Genomic DNA, 6,435 nt, shown 5'->3' with positions numbered 1-6,435 from the left:
GAGATATGATGCTAAGTTCTGCACCTGTATCCAGTAGCCCATTAAATTCATGTTCTTGAATATTTAGTTTTAGCATGGGGTGAGAATCTAAATTTAAAGACAGCATAGCCCAATCTACACCTGTGGAGCCTAATCCCTTGGAACCTCTTTCTACAGTACGACTGGAAAATTTATCATGTAGGCTGGGTATTATTAGTAACTGTGCTATTCTATCTCCTGGTGAAATTACTGATATACCCTTTGGAGAACTGGCTATAATTTTTATTTCACCTTCATAATCGGGATCAATTACCCCAGGACTTATCATAAGTCCTTTTAGAGTAGAAGAGCTGCGTCCCAATAATAAGCCTACTGTTCCTTTGGGAAGAGGTCCTTTCACCCCTGTGGGAATGATTTGAACTCCCATCTCTGGAGTTAGTACTGCTCTGGCGGAGGCGCAGATGTCCAACCCTGCGCTCCCTCTGGTTTGTCTGATGAGGGATCTGATGGACAATGTGTCCTGGGCACTACCCTGATGGGGTTGCTGGGTTCCTCCAGTGCTCCGTATATTTGTGGTTTTGGGCCCCGGAGCATTGGGCCCCCCTGTCCATTTTTTGGCAATGGAGCCCGATGCCTTTCTCCACGATATCGTGGATAAACACCTGGTCCTTGTTCGTTTTTTGATAATGGAGTACCCTCTATGGTGGTTTGAGAACGGCATTCATTAGCCCAATGTCTCCCTCTACGGCATCGTGGGCAAATACCTGGTATTCTACTCCTTTGATACCTAGTTTTGTTAAACCCTCCTCCAATGGGGCAATTCCTTTTAAAATGTCCTGTTTGTTCACAATTGTAGCATGTTCTTGGCCTGGCATCTAAAGCCTGTTTTACTGCAGCTGCCACAATTTGCCCTTGTTCATTAATGTCTCTGGCATCTAAAGCCTGTTTTACTGCAGCTGCCACGACTTGCTCTTGTTCATTAATGTCTCTACATAATTTAATATATGTGTTTAAATCTTCATGTTTCCATGGTCTAATGATATCTCTGCACCAACGATTCGCTTGCTCATAAGCCAGGTGTTTTAGTAATGGCATTGCTTGTTCTGTATTCCCAAAAACTCTGGTAGCTGTTTGAATAAGCCTATCTACAAATTCAGCATAAGGTTCATTAGCTCCTTGTATTACCTTAGATAATTGACCTTGTAAACCTCCATGTCCTTGTAAAGTCTTCCATGCCTTAATTGCATCTACAGCAATTTGTGCATATACACCAGGATCATATGCAATTTGTTGCTGCTGATCCTCATAAGGTCCCTTTCCTAACAACATATCTAGATTTCTCTGAGGATAACCAGCTGCTGCATTTCGCCTAGCCGTCTCCTTGCAAAATTCCTCATTGGCAACCTTCCATAACAGGTATTGTCCTCCATTTAGCACAGCTTTACACATATTAGCCCAATCTGCTGGCGTCATGTTCAAGTTGTTAATGGATTCGACCATGCTTACAGTGAAGGGTGCTTGAGGACCATAGGTTGTTACAGCCTCTTTTAGCTGCTTCACTGTTTTGAAATTTAAAACTTGGTAAAATCGCTGCCCTCCTGCCTCAAATACAGGGCATGTTAATATTTGAGATCTTGTCTCAGGATCCCAACTATCAACTGCGGGGGTTGGGGACCTCCCAGCATATGGAGGTGGCCTTGTTAGTTGGACACTTACGTCCTCTGGTGATAGAAAGGTGTTAGTAGCAGTCTCCTGTAGAGGTGGTGCTGTTGGTTGGACACTTACACCCTCTGGTGATAGAAAGGTGTTAGTAGCAGTCTCCTGTTGTAACTTTCCCCCTGATGGCTTTTTCTGTTTTACACTTTCTTTCTCTGTCTGACTAGCTTGAGAGGCCTTCTCTTTTACTTGAATCTTTTCCTCTGTCTGACTAACTTGAGAGACCTTCTCTTTTACTTGAATCATTATGTCTTCTTCTTCCTCTACCATTGTCTGAACTGAAGGCTTTGGACTAAGCAAACAAGATATGAACGTCCACAATGGCAATGTGCCAACTGGCAGAGTCCCTGGGCTTTTCTTTTCTATTCTTTTTAAATCTTCACCATGATGGTTCCATTGTGATATATTTAACAACTCCTCCTTAAAAAGCCATGGGCTACATTTTTGTATTGTATCAACGTATGCCCTGATTGTTCTTGATTTTACTGAGATGCCTCCTTCCTCTAACAATTTACTTAACACTCTTTCAGTTTGTTTTTTACTAATTTCTGATCCCGTATTTCTACTATAATACAACCCAACAAGATAACGCCTAACAAAACTGAAACAGAGTGAAACAAAATTGGAACAACACAAAATCATTATAATAGCCTCCTGAAATGTCCATCCGTCCTTTCTCCCTATCTGTTCCTCAGATGTGAGCGGTTTTTCTTCCATCTTACACATCTCCAGGGACAGGCAACTTAAAACAAAAGTGAAACAAAATAACAAAAGAAGAATCTTAAAATGGCTACCCATCCTCTTGCCCTGCCCTCAGGGGCGAGCAGTTCACTTACCCTCAGTCGCTCCCCGTGCGAGCCACCAAATGCCGCAGTCTGGCTGGGCACAATCAGGAGCCACTTGTCAAAAGAAACTAACTTTATTTTTAGAACCACACACGCCAAACAAAACAGCCTCTCAGGAAAAATCCTCAGAGCCTCAACTGCCACCACCGGCTTTCCACAAGCCTCTCTCTCCCACACAAGCTTCTCTCCACCTCCCACAATCCTCCTGCTCTTGAGGCCGATTGGCTGGGTCACGTGGGCGGAGCCAAAAAAGTCCCCCAATGAGCAGCTCCGTGGTCTGAAAGGGCAGGGAAACAGCCCAATGAGCATCACCGCAGAGGAGCCAATCAGCTAGATGTTGCTGGGGCCGCGGTGAGCCAATCATCAGCCGGCAGCTGGAAGTTTGCTGGCAGCTGGAAGTTTGCTGGGGCCCCTTTGGCTGTGGCTCTCAACATCTCCCCCTCTCTGTTTAAACAACAAGCATGTGGCTTAGGGACCGTGTCTGTTAGGCAGTCCAATTCAACATATGGTCCTTACCCGTCATCGGATGAACTGACCTCTAGGCGTCAGCCTCCTGTCTTAGGTTGGTACCACTGCAATTGGATCATACCCGTCACTGACTACCGGTCCAGCATACAGCTATACTTGTGGATAGGCCTTTGCACCAGTGGGGGGGTGAGGTTCTTTGCCTCACCTCTGTTGGCCCCCAAATTTTAGACCATCACTAGTAGAGGAGGATGCAAAATGCCATGACATTAAGCCAATTGAGGGCTCCTTTGAAAAATTGTACCACCGGTGACATCATCAGCAAAAATACCCCAACACTACCACAAGTCGCTGCACCAACAGATAGTTCACAATGCATACAGGTGAGCTCACAATGTGTCCAGGCAAGTTCTGCAAGCAGTTCAGTGATGGCTATTGTAGAAGCTGTAGATTGGTTTTATCTTTGACTTCACCAGCACTGGGATGAAGATAGGAATTCTGGCAATAATGGCTAAAGAAAAAATTATGTAACATTACAGAAGGCACTAAAAGAAAACAATTTTCTTAACAATTTACATTGTCTTCACCGGCACTGGGATGAAGATAGGAATTCTGGCAATAATGGCTAAAGAAAAAATTATGTAACATTACAGAAGGCACTAAAAGAAAACAATTTTCTTAACAATTTACATTGTCTTCACCGGCACTGGGATGAAGATAGGAATTCTGGCAATAATGGCTAAAGAAAAAATTATGTAACATTACAGAAGGCACTAAAAGAAAACAATTTTCTTAACAATTTACATTGTCTTCACCGGCACTGGGATGAAGATAGGAATTCTGGCAATAATGGCTAAAGAAAAAATTATGTAACATTACAGAAGGCACTAAAAGAAAACAATTTTCTTAACAATTTACATTGTCTTTAAGAGAATTATTAAATATAATGAAAAGGAAAGGTGAAAGTAAACAAACAGATCTGTTAACCTTCTTTTTTGTTTACATATTAAAACAATCCTCAACAGTTGTTTACCCAATTTAAATTAAACCATATAAATCACGTGAAAAAAAAAATTTTGGATCCATTTTATCATGAGCGCTCATCATATATGATATATGGACATACATACATTCAAACATATAACACAAAACACAAGTGTGCACACATAATATAATACATACAACACATAACATTATAGTAAAGGCCTTATAACTTTTTACAGGTGAAATCTCCATTGCAATGTTTAAAAACTCTATAGTCAAAAAATAGAACTGATCAGCAAAACATTAACCTAGGTCTGTATGAGCTCAAAAAACAAAATAGAACTTCATGATATGGCAAAGGGCAATAATAAAATAGATATTGAAAAAAGCATCCTGGTTCTGTTGCAGATGTAAGAATAGCCAAACTGGAGTTTTGGATATCAGTTGTTATGGATTTGAGCCAAATCATCTTCTTTTTGGTCTGTAGAAATCGCTTTAGTTAATCTTTCTGGAATCCAAATCGGCTGCTGTTCTCCCTGTGGAAACACATAAACAGACCCCCGACTCCAGACAATCACTGGGTCAGGACCTTGGTTAATCTCTCTGGAATCCAAATCGGCTGCTGTTCTCCCTGTGGAAACACACAAACAGACCCCCGACTCCAGACAATTACTGGGTCAGGACCTTTCCATTGTCCTGTTAGAATATCCTTCCAAAGTACCTTGGGCTTATGTACATTTTTTGGACACATATGCCTTTCCGCAGCACTAAGTCCTGATGAATCCAAATTTAAAAAGTTTAGAGTAAAAAGGGTTATTTTAAGTTTATCTTTGGGGAATATATACCCCTTCCCAATTCCTTCTTTTTGCTTTAATAAGTACATTTTAATAGTTTGATGAGCTCTTTCAACTATGCCTTGTCCCTGTGGATTGTATGGGATTCCTGTTATATGAGTAATGCCAAATGTTGAGCAAAATTGTTTAAAAGAGGTAGAAGTATAACCAGGGGCATTATCTGTTTTTAACTGTTTTGGAACACCCACAGTGGCAAAATTTTGTAAGCAATGAGCTATAACATCTTTAGTTTTTTCTCCGGCATGAAGGGAGCCCATCAAAAATCCAGAAGAAGTATCAACTGTAACATGCAAATATTTTAATTTTCCAAATTCTGGCAAGTGTGTGACGTCCATCTGCCAAATATGGTTAGGTATCAATCCTCTAGGATTGACTCCAAGATTAACTTGTGGTAAAAAGGTCACACAATTTTGACATTGTTTTATTATTTGTCTAGCTTGTTCCTTAGTTATTTTAAAACGCTTTTGTAAAGTATTAGCATTGACATGGAACTTTTTATGAAAATTTATAGCTTCTTCTAGTGTAGAGAAAATATGTATGTCATGTGTAGTTTTATCTGCTAAATCATTGCCCAAACTAAGGGCTCCAGGCAATCCTGTATGTGCCCTGATATGTCCTATAAAGAATGGATCTTTTCTGTCCCAGATTAGACTTTGTATAGTGGAAAGCAAAGAGAAAACAGTAGAAGAAGGGGAAATCCTACCAGCATCTTCAAGAGATACTATAGCATTAACTACATACTGACTATCAGAAAATAAATTAAATACAGAATCTTTAAACATCACAAAAGCTTGTAAAACTGCATTAAGCTCTACCTTTTGAGCTGATTGTTTGGGTACTAAAAATGTAAAAGTTTGATCAGGGGTAACTACTGCTGCTGTACCATTATTTGACCCATCAGTGAATATATTTGGAGCATTCATGATAGGTGTTTTTCTTGTCATTTTTGGAAAAATTACAGGATGCAATGACCAAAAAGACAATAAAGGATTAGATGGTAAGTGGTTATCAAATGAAACATTAGATTTGCACATGATTATTGCCCAAGTATTTAACTCATTAGCTAACTCATCAATTTGATTCATAGTATATGGAGTAATAATTTTATTGGGAGAAATTCCAAACACTCCCTTTGCTGCTTTTATTCCTTTGAGTATTAATTGTCCTACAGCCTCAGGATACCTAGTAAGAATAGTGTTAGGAGAATAAGATAAATGTATCCATAATAATGGACCTTCTTGCCAAAATACTCCTGTAGGAATATTTTTTGTTGGTAGTACAATAAATAATAAAGGCAAACTTATATCAATTCTATCCAAATGCATATTTTCCATATATGTTTCAATGATTTTTAATGCCTTTCTTGCTTCAGGCGTTAACATTCGGGGTGAATTTGGATCTGATGGACCTTTTAGGATATCAAATAAAGGTCCCAACTCTCCTGTTGGTATACCTAAATAAGGCCTTATCCAATTTATGTCTCCTAATAACTTTTGAAAGTCATTAAGTGATTTGAGTTGATCTACTCGTATTTGAATTTTTGGTGGACGGACCATGGTTGAGGATAATAGAACTCCTAAATAATTAATTGG

Source organism: Marmota marmota, unplaced genomic scaffold, assembly GCF_001458135.2.
Source record: "Marmota marmota marmota unplaced genomic scaffold, marMar, whole genome shotgun sequence".
In the NCBI taxonomy this organism is placed as follows: Eukaryota; Metazoa; Chordata; class Mammalia; order Rodentia; family Sciuridae; genus Marmota; species Marmota marmota.
This window is presented reverse-complemented; position numbering follows the sequence as displayed.